Genomic DNA, 15591 nt, shown 5'->3' with positions numbered 1-15591 from the left:
ATCCCATGGATAGATGAGCCTGGTGAGCTATAGTCCATGGAGTTGCAAAGAGTTGTGAGTGACTAACACACACTAGTGAGACCAAACACGATTCAGATCAAAATACCATTAGGGGTCCTACATTTTCTGGCAAAAAGAGGATATAAAGTCTCGCCCACCAAGGCCCAGATCTCACAGTAACAGGTTCAATATTAGGATTTGTGTTGACCCCAAAGGCAAAAGCCCTGGCCTGGCCGTAGATCAAAAACCAGCAATTATCACATTACCATCTCAGTCACAAAGAGGCAACCCCAAGGTTTTCTCGGGATGGCTGGGTTGTTTTATATCTGAATTCCAAATTATGGCCTTATAGATGAGGAGGAGAAATGGAAGCCTTTCAATGGAAAAAGGCCCACTAGTGGGACTTTGAGACTTTAAAGACTGAGTTGAGTAGACCACCAGCACTGGGGCTTCCAAATTTGGACAAGTCCTTTACCATATACGTTCACGAGAAGTCCAGGACAGCGCTAGGACTCCTGATCCAAAAGTTGGGACCTACTCAGAGACCAGTGGCTTACTTTTCAAAACAGCTGGACTCTGTGGCTCTAAGATGGCCAAGCTGCCCATGAGCAGCAACAGCCACAGTCCTGTTGGTTGATGAAGTTTCCAAGCTCACTCTGAGGAAACCTCTAGATGTATTAACTCTTCATCAGGTACAATCTGTCCTGGAAGTCAAAAGACATAAATGGTTGACTGGAGAAAGGTTAATAAGATATCAGGCCCTCTTAATGGACACCGTCTAAGTTACCTTAAAGGCATGCTAAGCCAGAAATTCTGCTGCCAGTGGTCGAGAGTGAATACTTACAGCATCAGTGTATAGAGACCCTGGAACAAACTTAGTCCAGCAAATCTGATCTTCTAGATGAGCCCCTTGACAGCCCAAAGGTCAAATGGTTTACTTATGGAAGCAGTTATGCAGAATGGGAACCCAAAAGGTAAGGGTATGCCATGGTTAGCCTAGATGAAGTCACAAAAGCAAAGGCCCTGCCACCCGAGACATCAGCCCGGAAGACTGAGCTAACTGCATTAATGAGAGTGTTGCAATTAAGGAAGGATAAGAAATTAAGTATTTTTACTGACTCAAAATGGGGTTTCCATGTGCTACATGCTCATGCTGTCATTTGGAAAGAAGAATGTTAATTGCTAGAAATCCCCTCATAAAACATAAAGATTTGATTCTGGCTCTTTTAGAAGCAGTGCAGCTTCTGACCCAGGTATCAGTAATCCACTATAGGGGCCATCAGAGGAATGGAAATTTTTTGACACAAGGGAACAGCAAAGCTGATCAAACTGCAAAGCATGCATCTCAAATACAGGAACCTAAAGAATGCATCTTGAATCCAGGAACCTATGGCTCTAGTGACTGGCCTCCCTGAATTCCCTAGTCTTCCCCACAGGAACAAGAGAATGCTGAAAATGACTCTATGAGAAAAGAAGCACAGGCTGGTATAAAAAGGAGCGTAAGGTTCTAATCCTCAAGGCCCAAAAATGGAAACTAAGGGCTTATATGATGCCACTCACTAGAAAAGGGATGCACTATGGGACTTGATGCAAAAGTCTTTTTCAGGAAAAGGCCTTAAAAGAACAGTAAAACAAGTAATGCTTGCCTATGATTTATTAATATGCATCCATAGATCCATCCAATCCCCCTCCTCATTAATTAGGTCAATTCAATGCCAAGGGACATATCCAGGGGAAGACTGGCAGATTTCACCCAAATTCGCCCATGATCAGGATGTAAGTATCTTCTGGTATCATGATACTTGAACCAGATGAGTTGAAACCTACCCCATCAAATCTGAAAAGGCTATGGGTGTCTGTCGAGTCCTTTTAAAAGAAATAATTCCTTGGTTTCGACTTCCAAAGTCCCTCTAGAATGATAATGGGGACTTTTTTAAAACCAACCCTCATACAGGGGCTCACAACAGCCCTAGGGATAAACTACAAGCTGCACACCACTTGGCACCCCACACCTCTACTATCCCTTCTGTGAGGTAAAGAAAATAAACCATACTTTAAAGAAAACCTTAGTAAAGCTCTGCCAAGAAACTTATAAACCTGGACCGACTCACTTTCTACTGCACCCCTCAGGGTCCAGTAGCCTCAACTGAGTGCTCCAAGATTTAGCCATTGAAATGAACTATGAGAGGCCTTTTCTTACTACTGATGTTCTACTGGATGAATATATGGACAAGTCCCTGAGATCTATTATTAACCTAGAACAAGTTCAGAAGACAATCCAGGGCTATGCCCACAAGCACTGCCAGCTCCTACTAAAAATACAGAGGAAGTAGTAGTTCCTTCACAAATAAATCCTGGGGACCAAATTCTTAAAAGGTGGAAAGAGGGATACCACCCCCAAGACCAACTACTGCAAAAATGGAAGGACCTCAATAAAATAAGCCTTCCTCAGTGATCAATGCAAAGAAATAGAGGAAAACAATAGAATGGGAAAGACTAGAGGACTCTTCAAGAAAATTAGAGATAACAAGGGAGCATTTCATGCAAATATGGGCATAATAAAGGACAGAAATTATATGGACCTAACAGAAGAAGGCAATGGTACCCCACTCCAGTACTCTTGCCTGGAAAATACCATGGACAGAGGAGCCTGATAGGCTGCAGTCCATGGGGTCGCGAAGAGTCGGACATGACTGAGCGACTTCACTTTCATTTTTCACTTTCATGGATTGGAGAAGGAAATGGCAACCCACTCCAGTGTTCTTGCCTGGAGAATCCCAGGGACAGGGGAGCCCGGTGGGGTGCTGTCCATTGGGTCGCACAGAGTCAGACACAACTGAAGAGACTTAGCAGCAACAGAAGCAGAAGATATTAAGAAGAGGTGGCAAGAATACACAGACAAACTATACAAAAAAGATCTTCATGACCCAGATTACCACAGATTACCACTCATCTAGAGCCAGACATTCTGGAATGCAAAGTCAGGAGGGCCTTAGGAAGCACCACTATGAACAAAGCTAGTGGAGGTGATGAAAGTCCAGTAGAGCCATTTCAAATCCTAAAAGACAATGCTGTGGAAGTGTTGCACTCAATACGCCAGCAAATCTGGAAAACTCAGAAGTGGTCACAGGACTGAAAAAGGTCCAATCCCTAAGAAAGGCAATGTCAATGAATGCTCAAAACACTACATAATTGCACTCACCTCACAAACTAGCAAAGTAATGCTCAAAATTCTCCAAGCAAGGCTTCAAATACTATGTGAACTGTGAACTTCCAGATGTTCAAGCTGGACTTAGAAAATGCAGAGGAACCAGAGATCAAATTGCCAACATCTGCTGGTTCATCAAAAAAGCAAAAGAGTTCCAGAAAAACATCTGCTTTATTGACTATGCCAAAGCCTTTGTGTGGATAACAACAAACTGAAAATTCTTCAAGAGATGGGCATACAAGACCACCTGACCTGCCTCCTGAGAAATTTGTATGCAGGTCAGGAAGCAACAGTCAGAACTGGACATAGAACAACAGACTGGTTCCAAATCAGGAAAGGAGTACGTCAAGACTGTATGCTGTCATCCTACTTATTTAACTTATATACAGAGTACATCATGAGAAATGCTGGACTGGATGAAACACAAGCTAGAATCAAGATTACCGGGAGAAATACCAATAACCTCAGATATGCAGATGAGAGCACCCTTACGGCAGAAAGCAAAGAAGAACAAAAGAGTCTCTTGATGAAAGTGAAAAAGGAGAGTGAAAAAGTTGGCTTAAAACTCAACATTCAGAAAACGAAGATCATAGCATCTGGTCCCATCACTTCATGGCAAATAAATGGGGAAACAAAGGAAACAGTGACAGACTTTATTTTTTTGGGCTCCAAAATCACTGCAGATGGTAACTGCAGCCATGAAATTAAAATAAGCTTGCTCCTTTGAAACAGTGGAAACAGTGGCAGACTTTAATTTTTGGGGCTCCAAAAGCACTGCAGATAGTGACTGCAGTCATGCAATTAAAAGATGCTTACTCCTTAGAAGGAAAGTTATGACCAACCTACTGAGTGAGTGAAGTCGCTCAGTCATATCCGACTCTTTGCGATCCCGTGGACTGTAGCCCCCGAGGCTCCTCCGTCCATGGGATTCTCCAGGCAAGAATACTGGAGTGGGTTGCCATTTCCTTCTCCAGGGTCTCCTGACCAACCTAGACAGCGTATTAAAAAGCAGAGATATTACTTTGCCAACCAAGGTCCATCTAGTCAAGGCTATGATTTTTCAAGTAGTCATGTATGGATGTGAGAGTTGGACTATAAAGAAAGCTGAGCACCGAAGAATTGATGCTTTTGAACTGTGGTTTTGGAGAAGACTCTTGAGAGTCCCTTGCACTGCAAGGAGATCCAACCAGTCCATCCTAAAGGAAATCAGTCCTGAATAGTCATTGGAAGGACTGATGCTGAAGCTTAAACTCCAATACTTTGCAAAGAACTAACTGATTTGAAAAGATCCTGATGCTGGCAAAGATTGAAGGCGGGAGGAAAAGGGGATGACAGAGGATGAGATGGTTGGATGGCAGTACCAACTCAATGGACATGAGTCTGAGTAAACTCTGGGAGTTGGTGATGGACAGGTAAGGAAGGCCTGGCCTGCTGCAGTCCATGAGGTTGCAAAGAGTAGGACATGACTGAGCGACTGAACTGTGCTGAATCACATCTACTGTGGTCAAACTGCAAGGGATATCTAATTGGGGACATTTGCCCAAAATAAAGCTTTTACCTCCAGATACCTCATGGGTCACAATAGAAGAACAATACACCTGTGATCCTGCAAAATATTTGAGATACCTATTTCAAAAACAGTCACCATCAACAGATAAGTAAAATGTTGTAGTGGGTTAGCTCCTACTTGAAGCATTAATGGGACTTGGGACCTCTCTTGTTTCCTTGGCTGATATAGTTCGTGGTAATTGTCTGGCTCCTGGTATCTCTTGGCAGAACAATGTAGACTTTGTGTAATAACTAATACTTCCTGCTGCAACTTGGATCAATGCAACAGGAAATGTAAAAGTTAATACTAATGAAATATATGCTCAGGCATAATGGAGTCATAATTTTGGCAGGGGTGATGTCGCCTCCCTTGTCTGGTCAACAGTAAAGGAATCCCAGTTCCTTTCCTTTCTGAACCATTTAAAGGCTATCCAGAGGGATGGTATGGGGAGGGAGGAGGGAGGAGGGTTCAGGATGGGGAACACATGTATACCTGTGGCAGATTCATTTTGTTATTTGGCAAAACTAATACAATTTTGTAAAGTTTAAAAATAAAATAAAATTTAAAAAATAAATTTAAAAAATTAAAAAAAAAATAAAGGCTATTACTGCTTTTCTCCTTTTTGGCCCTTGTTTGTTTAACCTTTTGGTTAAGTTTGTGTCTTTTAGAGTACAAGAGTTTGAAGTAAGACTTATGACAGCTCAAGGAAATCAGCCCATTCCAGAAGGTGGCCCAGGTCCCTACGTGTCCTTCAAACAGTTGGCAAGGGAATTCTACACCTTTAGGGTAGGCAAGGGTCTGCAGTCTCTTTAGCAGGAAGAAGAGACCTTTGACTCCCTAATCCCTTAAAAACAACGGTGATGAGCCTCTGGGGGGAATGAGACAGGCTTGGGACCTGGGACCTTTGCTGCAGTGCTGCAATGTTTGCACCTGGACATACCTCTTCTTGAGCAACAGAATAGGAAAGAAATTATATGGGACCAAAAATAACTGTATGTATGCACAGTCAGGGTAAATTCTAGACAAAAGATACAAAGAGACCAGAAAGCCCAACTACCACTTCTTTAGCGCCCAGAGCAAAGGCAGAGTACTGCACATGCCCTCTACATACCACACCACCTAAGAGGTGGGCAAACCACCTAAGCTACCCCTCCTGCCTGACACCTGGACCCATCCATCCCAACCTCACCCCATGTACGGAACAAGATTGACTCCCGCCCCGACCCAGGGAGCAAGCAAACAAGGGAACCTGCTGTTTGTTCTTGCTCCCCACTCTGAAGCAGGGGCCCCAATAGAGCCTTGCCTGGAAAGTATCTTTTTTAATTAAGAGAAGTTTGGGGTTTTAAGTATGAGCCACCCTATTCTCCCTGTATGTGCGTATGCACTCAGTTGCATCTTTGTGACCCCAAGGATGATAGTCTGTCAGGCTGCTCTCTCCATGCAATTTTTCAGGCAAGAATACTGGAGTGGGCTGCCATTTCCTTCTCCAGGGGATCTTTCCCACCCAGAGAAAACCCACATCTCTTATTTCTCCTGCACTGACATATGGGCTCTTTACCAGCTGAGCTACCAGGGAAGCCCCTTCTCCCTGTGTTCAGTTCAGTTCAGTCACTCAGTCATGTCCGACTTTGCGACCCCATGAATCACAGCACGCCAGGCCTCCCTGTCCATCACCAACTCCTGGAGTTCACTCAGACCCACGTCCATTGAGTCAGTGATGCCATCCAGCCATCTCATCCTCTGTCGTCCCCTTCTCCTCCTGCCCCCAATCCCTCCCAGCATCAGATAAAGGCTGCTGTTTCTTTCACCACACAAAAAAATAAATAAAATTTTAAAATTAATTTTTTGAATGTTTACTTTTTAATTTTATTTTATTTTTAAACTTTACATAATTGTATTAGTTTTGCCAAATATCAAAATGAATCCGCCACAGGTATACAAAATAGTAAAATAGGAAATTAGGGTACAATAGAGATCATCAACAGTCAGTGTATGTTAACTAATAACTATTATAACTAAATGCAAGTAAAATGTATTAGTTCATGGGAAGATTCACACAGAAATATTTACAAATGTTACTATTGGATGAGAGAATATTTTATGGACTCTATCAACTTTAAAAATTCATAATATGGTTAAGAATGAAACAAATTTTATGCCAACAGCAAAAAAACCTAGATTAAATAAACATAAAAATAAGAGAAAATTTAACAAAGTAGACACAAGTATAGGCATAAACACTGAAATGCCCTATGTCAAGAAAAGTAACTGAATCTGTAATTTAAAATTATTTCATTTCTCTATACTAACAACAGTTGAGTAGAACACACATTAATTTAAAAAAATACAAATATACAGATTCAAAACATCTAGTAATAAATCAAACTCCTATGAGTAGATATAACAAAAGCTGTATACTTAGAAAACTATAAAACGATTCTGAAAAGTCTACAAAGGGTCTAAATAAATGTAGGGATATTCACATACTTGAGTTTCTGTTTCTCGTCAATGTATTTTATAGATTCAAAGCAACTCCAAACGCAAAATCTTTTTATCTTTTGGTAAAAATATGTATGCAATGCAGAGGATAAGGGGAAAAAAAAAAAAAAATCAGTCCTGTAAGGCAGAAGGACTTACATAGTAACATTATGAAGACCTTATAAAACTACAATGATCAACATAGTATACCACTGATGCATGGTTAAAGACAGAAGCATCTGGTACTGAAAAGATGATCCAGTAATAAACTCATACTTATGGAAACATTGAATTTATCATCAAGTATCACCTCTGGTACCACAGAGCACTGTGGAAAGGAAGATCTTTCCCAAAATGTGATGAGTCAATTGGATGAGTTAATCCATATAAGAACAAAATACATACTTTATGCTATACACAAACATTTTGATGATCTGTGAAGTGGTTAAGTAAACAATGCTTCTAAAATAATATGGAATGTTTTCATGATATGAAAAAAGAAAAAAGTTTCATCAGAACGAAAGAGGAAGGAAAGACTTTATAAATTTGAATATGTTACACATAATTCCTTTTCATCAAAATATATCATTAAGAGTATGAAAGGGGAAGCTGTAGATGGGAGATACTTATACAACTGTAAAAGGGTTGACTCAATACATAGCAGTTGACTCTGAAAAAAAAATATTCAATGTTTTTTGAAATGCAAATGAATTAGTCATCAAATGACCAATAAATGTATAGAAAACTACTCAATTGTATTAGTAAACAGGGAAAAGAAAATTAAATAGCATTAGATAGCATTGGATAGCATTACACAGACCCCAATTTCAAGTCTTTAAACATATGGAAGAGCAGGTAATCCAATGCACTACTAGAGGGTATATACGGACAGTCTCTGATTTATGATGGTTTAAGATTTTTTTACTTTACAACAGCATCAAAGATGTGATTCAGTAGAAACCTTACACAGAATTTTAATTTTGATCGTTTCCAAGGCTAGTCATGTGCAGTATACTACCCACTCCTGATGCTGGGCAACAAAAGCTCCCAGGTTGCCACATAATTATGAGGGCACACAACCCAGACACTCATAACCATTCAGTACCCATAAAATCATTCCTTTATAACTTTCAGTATTCAATAAATCACATGGTATATTCGAAATTCTGTTACAAAACAGGCTTTGTGTTAGATGATTTTGCCCACCTGTAGGCTAATATAAGTGTTCTGAGAACATTTATGATAGGGGAGGCTAAGGTCAGGGTATTAAATGTATTTTTGACTTATATTTTCAGTTTATGATGGGTATATCAGAACATAACCCTATCACAGGTCAAGAAGATCTAGGTATCTGTATAAACACTCTGGAATTAATGTGTGGCATTATATACTGCTTGGCATATATAAGTTTGAATATATACATAACCTATCAGACAGCAATTCAACTCCTTGATATATACCCAAATAAAATGTATGTGCTTTGGCATCAGGAAAAATGTAGCATCACCATTCCCAGCACTTACACACAGACACAAAATTTTTTTTTTTTTTAAACTTTATTTTATTTTTAAACTTAACATAACTGTATTTTTGATGACAGAATGGATAAACTGTGGTATATTTATTTAATTGACAGAATACTGAAAAAATTTTTAAACTACATCTACACTTAATCTGTAACAATGTCACAAGCGTGTTTAGGAAAAGAGGTCAGACGCAAAGAACACACACCGCTTGATTTTAGTTTACATACCTATTTCCAACACAGGTACAGATAAATTACATTATTCAATATAATATAAAGTTATAACAATAGTTACCAATAGTACAGATCATAATTTTGGGGAAGAAATGTGGTGGAAGCTTGTGCTATTTATTTCCCTGTGTGTTCACTTTGTAATAATTACTGTGCCTTACACTTATGTCTGTACCTTTTAGGGTATGTGTTCTATTAAAATTTCTTTAAAATTATAATAAAAATAAAAGGAGAAAATACATGACAAAAAGATTAGCTGTGCCGGTCCAATATGTTATGAGTAGTATTAAGGGAAAGAGAGAACAAAAAGATGCGAATTAGCTCAGGAGTAGAAGATTATAAGCAAATCACAGAGCTACGTAACTATCACACAGAGAATGTTCATGCAGCATCAAGCAGGACTCATTTTAAAAAAAGGTGGCGGGGGTGGTTAGTAACATTCTTTGGAAATTTCTGAAAACGGGCTTCCTACAAAGCAAAGAATTAGACCTCCCCAAGACTTCCCACTGATGACTCTTGATGTTATGAAACAAGAAGTGATGATATTAAAGTTTTCAGAAAAAAATGACATTCAATCTAATTCAGATCAGCATCCAGCTAGTTTGCAAATGAAATCATTATGTATCATACAGACATGATGTAATCAAATTCTATCACTGAGCTCAATCTTGAAAAGACATACTTTGGAAAAATTATGATGAAAAACAGGGAGATAAATGAAATTTGAGAACTTTTCTCAAGATGAAAAGATGAAAGCAAGAGAAAGGAGAAAAGAAAACAGAGAGGTAGAGGAAGGAAGGTGAGAGGGAGGGAAAGGAGCAAGAGGGAAGAATCCTGTAGGTATGAGAGACACTCTGCAGTCCTTGTAATAAAAGACTCCAGATGAGAATTCTCTGTTAGTGGAATTTGAGAATGTGCTCAAAAACTTCATCCCATATAAAAACAGAATAAGGAAGCTAGCATTTGTTGTGACACTGAAAGAAAGCATTTTCTTGCTTTTCCAAACACATAAAAGGAAATTATAAAGTCCAAAACAAAACATAACTTACACACTGTGTAACAAAGCCAAGCCACTATTTTGAAGCACATTGAAATAGAGCAAAACAAAAACACTGCCATACTAGGAACAGTCTGTTTTGAGTGACACAACAGTTCTGACATTGGATATGTAAAAACAACAACTGCAACAATAATAGCAACCCTCATTTATGGAAAACTATTAGCCAGGCACTACTATTCTATGATCTTTTCATGTTGTGAATCATTTGATTCTCAATATAGTCCTAGGAAGCAGGTCCTATTTCATATTTCACAGGTAAAGAAACTAAAGAACAGAGAGTATATGTACTTTGTTCAAAGTTATATTCCTTAGTAAGTGCTGGATCAAGATTTTAATGTAGTGAGGTTGGCTCTAAAAAGTTGAGCTTTTAATGACTGTTTTTATGTCTTCTGCAAAAATATTATTCCACAGGCATTTTTAAAAATTAACCAACTTAATTGAAAACAACTGAGATAAATGATTAAGATTAACACTAATTTTAATAGACAATGCATGTTAATCATGATTATTTAGAGGCAGCCCCATTCTTTTTCTCTTATTGGGCTGGCTCTCTCTTTTGCCTCTCCCTCTCATCCTCACCCATATAATCCACCCCCACCTCTGCTACATTATTAACTTAACCTGGTATATAATCATACATATTCCCCCATGCTCTCATGCCAGTGCATTAGGACATGTAATACACAAATACAAATAAATGCCTAGAACCAGCTGTGTTTTGAGGCTTTCATGACTCCCTGGATTTTGGTAAGCTCTTTTTGTCTGAATACACAGGTCTATTTTTATTCATTGCTTGTATTCTATGTTCATTTTCTTCCTTAAAATTAATCTAAATATATCACACATGAGCTTCTCCCTCTTTTTATACTTTTTAACATGCACTTAAAGAAATTTCTTCCAATTTGTTTGCCAGGTCACTAATTTAGGCCTCAAAAGACAATCCTACCATCTAACTATTGATATATCAGGGAAATGTTTCACTGTTATTCAGAATTCAGATTTGTTTTCCTTGCTTAACTATATGCGTGTGTGAGTGTATTGACGTGTGGCGAAGCATCAGAATTTTCTTAACTGCTATAATTCATTTTTTTCTGTTGAAATTATCAGTCTCTTCCAGCATCTTTACTGTGATTGTCAGTTCTATAAGCGCTGAATCTTACAGTCTCTAGAATACTACACACAGTCCCCCAAGTGAAAAGGAACAGCCATCTATCCACCAATGGACCAGTGATAAGACTGCAGTAGAGCCCCTAGCTAAAATATTTAGATCAAGGACATCCATGGGGCTGACTTTAAACCTTCCCATGCCAGTCCCCAGAGTTCTGAGAATCACATTTTTCTCAAGAGCTGCACCCTTTGTGATCTTCAAAAGATTCCCTGACAATGGACTCCAAACATTTTGCCTCACCCACAGCTGAGAAACACATCAATTTTCTTGGGCCAACCTCCATAGAGGCCAAAGGATTAATTCAGACCCAGTCATCTGAATCTTCCAATAGATTTCAAATCTGGAGAGGCAGAGGTTTAGTGTTGGTAACAGTGGAGAATGAGCTGTAGTGTGAGGAGTCTGGCTGTTGGACAAAAACTCATGCCAGTGTGTGTGTGGGGGGGGGGGGGGGAGCGGGGGAGCCACACTCCCCACACCAGACTTAGAGATTGGTCAAGAAATCGAAGGCTCTAAAGGAAGTAACAGTCAAGGACCAGTCACCCTGGTCACCCATGTCTTATTCTTCCCCGCATTCAGTTCCTCCATGTGAAGGCCACCCTGGCGGAGACGAGCTCAGCTGAGGCCTTATGGGGGCAGAGGCCCTGAAGACACTTTTCTCTATGTAGACTCAGTATGTGATCCTCTCCCCTGCCCCAGGAGCTTTGTTCCAGTTTCCCTCAGCAGTGAGACAATCCCCACGTCTTCTTGGATGCTCTGACTCCCACCCTCTCCTTGTCCCATGCGGGAAAATGGAAGATTTGGGGAAGTGACATTTTCTCCTGTTTAGCCTCACATTTATGTTTACTGAATTAAGGGCTTCACCGTTACTTTCATTTTGGCTTGACCATTTCACAGCTCTCTCCAATTCAGCTCAGCTCGTGACACATCAGTTGCTGCTATCTGCGGCGCAGCCCACCCCCAGGCATTTGCCCTGGCCTTCCAACAGCCTTGGCTTCTGAGTTTTCAGTTGAGTGGCTTCCAGAAATTTCCCACTGCCTCAGGAAGGAGCCACGTCCACACCCAGCGACTACCCCAAGCTAGGCGGGAAGTCCCGCCTTTCCCCCCAGGCCCTCACCACCAGGATGAAGAGCACCTGGGAGCGTCCAGCCGAGGCCGGTGATTTCACTGTAAGTGCTTGGCTCTTCAACCAGCCATTCTGCCCAATCCTACCACCTTACTCCTCCATATGTGACCCCGGGCCACTTCTCCCAAGACGACAGAGTCTTAAAACGAATATCAGTCCGTTTCCAAATTGGACTTGGGACAAGAGTTGGCTACAGACCTTCATTTGCCCCATGCCGCTGTTTCTTTACCATAATTTCTCTTTAACTTGCACTCTAAAACAGTAGATGGCAGGAAAGAAAAAGTTTGTAAAAGAGAGGGAAGGAAGAAGGTAATATTCGTACCTTATATAACGGGCATAAAGGGATACCGAAGGAGGCACTTACGCCGAGGAAGAGTGGCTCAGCACGCAAACCACCAGACCACCTTGGGATGGAAGCAAGTGAGAGCAGGTGCTGGACATGCGCAGTCAGGCTGCTGACGAAGCTACAGAAGCACCGCCTTCCACAGCTTCCTGGCCAACCCGGGGCTGTTCCTAAATGCCATGCCTTTGAGCTGGGAGGGCCTGCAGGCTGGCTCTATTTTTAAAAAGAAGAAAGAAAAAAGAAATCTAAAGTTGATGGCAATTGAACACATTTAAATATGTACTAGGAGTTATATAGAACATCATTTTCTCAAATATAAAGATACTATTCTGGTTATGTAAGAAAATATCTTAATTTTAGGAAAGATGTGTATATGTGTGTGTGTGAGTGAGTGGGCATGCATCCACGCTTCCTCACTCATGTCACTGTAGCCCACCAGACTTCAGTGTGTATAGAATTTTCCAGGCAAGCATACTGATGTGGGTTGCCGTTTCCTTCTCCAGGGGACTTAAAGACCCAGGGAATGAACCTGTGAATCTTGCCTCTCATGCATTGGCAGGTGCATTCTTTACCACCTGCCAATACTTTACACATATCCTTATATTCAGAAATATGATGCTGGCAATTAAGATAATTCACCTCAAATATATAAACAGATATAGAATGTATATAAAAATATATTACTACTACTACTAAGTCGCTTCAGTCGTGTCCGATTCTATGCGACCCCAGAGACGGCAGCCCACCAGGCTCCCCGGTCCCTGGGATTCTCCAGGCAAGAACACTGGAGTATTAGCTAAGCTTATATCACTGAGGATGGTAACTGCAGCCATGAAATTCTTGCTCCTTGGAAGGAAAGCTATGACAAACCTGGAATAAGTGAAAGTCGCTCAGTCCGACTCTTTGCGACCTCATAAACTGTATAGTCCATGGAATTCTCCAGGCCAGAATACTGGAGTGGGTAGCCCTTCCCTTCTCCAGGAGATCTTCCCAATTTGGAGATCGAACCCAGGTCTCCTGCATTGCAAGCGGATTCTTCACCAGCTGAGCCACAAAGGAAGCCCAAGAATACTGGAGTGGGTAGTCTATCCCTTCTCCAGCCTTCCTGGAAAGCCTATTAAAAAGAAGAGATGTTACTTTGCCAACAAAGGTCCATATAGTCAAAGTTATGGTTTTTCCAATAGTCACGTATGTATGTGAGAGTTGGACCATAAAGTAAGCTGAGTGCTGAAGACTGATGCTTTTGAACTATTGTGCTGGAGAAGACGCTTGAGAGTCACTTGGACAGCAAAGAGATGAAACCAGTCAATCCTAAAGGAAATATGGAATATTCAACCCTGAATATTCATTGGAAGGACTGATGCTGGAGCTGAAGCTCTAATCGTTTGACCATCTGATGCAAAGAGCCGACTCATTAGAAAAGACCCTACTCTTTGGAAAAGACCCTGAAGCTGGCTGGAAAAGATTGACAGCAGGAAGAGAAGGAGGTGACAGAGGATGAGATGGTTGAATGGCATCACTGACTCAACAGACATTAGTTTGGGCAAACTCCGAGGGATAGTGAAGGACAGGGAAACCTGACATGCTGCAGTGGGATCAGCCTGCCAAGGGGTCACAAAGAGTTGGACACACTTAGTGACTGAGCAGCAATATGATGTTTATGAATATATATCATTTTGCTCTGAATTTTTATGTATGAATGTTTATATGATGAGTAAACAAAAGCATGAATTCATGAGATAAAGTTTCCAGAATATTATTTGATTATAAAAATGACTAAAGTTATCTTATATAACCTGACATTAAAGTGAAATAGAGGACTTGAACTATATGTGTTCTATCTATTTTAGTTTTATCTATTATAAAAGATAGTTTTATCTATTTTTTCTAAAAAAATTAGTTTTATCTATTATAGAAAGTAGTAACAAAAAATGTTAACTAGCACTCATATTTTAAGAAATGCTACTATTAAAAATGACTTAGTATTATGGAGATAAACAGAGAACCAGAAATGCACACATTGAGAAATCATTGTGTCTACAGAGGGGTAGAAAACAAACTGTGACTCAGAAAGGATATGTGATGCTGTGCTTCTTTTTGCATGTTTTCTGTATCATTTGACTTTCACTATCCATAAGTTTTACATCAATAACAGAAATAATAAAATGAATTTAATAAATAAAAATTACCCCTGTTGACTATCATGAATTAAATACTCTGCCTTTCTTTTTATCCTAATAATTTTCATGAAGTACATAAAGCAACTCTCTTGCTATGACTTGTTTTGAATTTTATTAGTAGGTGACAATATATACTTCAAAGATATCTATTCTCCAAAACTCATATGAAGAGAAATCATTCATAAGTTAGGTGCAGCCTTCCACAGAGTATGGCTCATCATTACTGCCTTCCATTGCCACTTTGATCAAGATGTTCCTTATGACTCTATAAAGCATATAATACATTATCAGGAAATCATCCCAAATATCAAATCCCTGTTTTGATGACATTTTTTTTTCCCACATCAGACTTCAAATTTACCCAGGGATTTAAAGTACTTTGATTTATTTTATATTTGGTTTTCTGTATAAAACACAACTTTTTTATATGAACTTTGCTATTCCAGATTATGTTACATGTATAAATGACAGAATGAGGATGCTTGCATGTGGTCATTATAGTTCCCAGTCTTTTCAATCTGCATTGAGCTTCTCTTGGACATCGGGCATTGGCAGCTGTGTCCTGTTTCTCCAGCAGTGCATTTTTCCTGTTGCTTATATGGGATTTAAAGGAAGGTGAGATACAATTAGTTAGAATATCTGCCAACACTTACATATCAGTTGTTCTCCAGTTTAGCTGCACTAGTTAATTACTAGCTCTAGGTAGTTCTTTTGCTTTATTCATTT

General features: G+C 39.9%; 1 long non-coding RNA gene across 4 annotated transcripts in view; it reads right to left on the bottom strand.

Annotated features, from left to right (window-relative positions):
* LOC129629733 (uncharacterized) overlaps positions 1-12994 on the bottom strand; it is a 93149-nt gene extending 80155 nt beyond the window's left edge. Inside the window, exon 1 of one of the 4 annotated variants that reach the window (XR_008703328.1) lies at positions 12665-12994. This is a non-coding gene — a long non-coding RNA (uncharacterized LOC129629733). The remainder of the gene's footprint in view (positions 1-12664) is intronic. The other 3 variants (XR_008703326.1, XR_008703329.1, XR_008703327.1) reach the window with 3 other exon arrangements.
* Positions 12995-15591: the final 2597 nt, after the last annotated feature.

The sequence above is a fragment of the Bubalus kerabau genome, chromosome 16 (assembly GCF_029407905.1).
Source record: "Bubalus kerabau isolate K-KA32 ecotype Philippines breed swamp buffalo chromosome 16, PCC_UOA_SB_1v2, whole genome shotgun sequence".
In the NCBI taxonomy this organism is placed as follows: Eukaryota; Metazoa; Chordata; class Mammalia; order Artiodactyla; family Bovidae; genus Bubalus; species Bubalus kerabau.
Note: the sequence above shows the minus strand (reverse complement) of the source record. Positions and strands in the feature narration are given on the sequence as shown.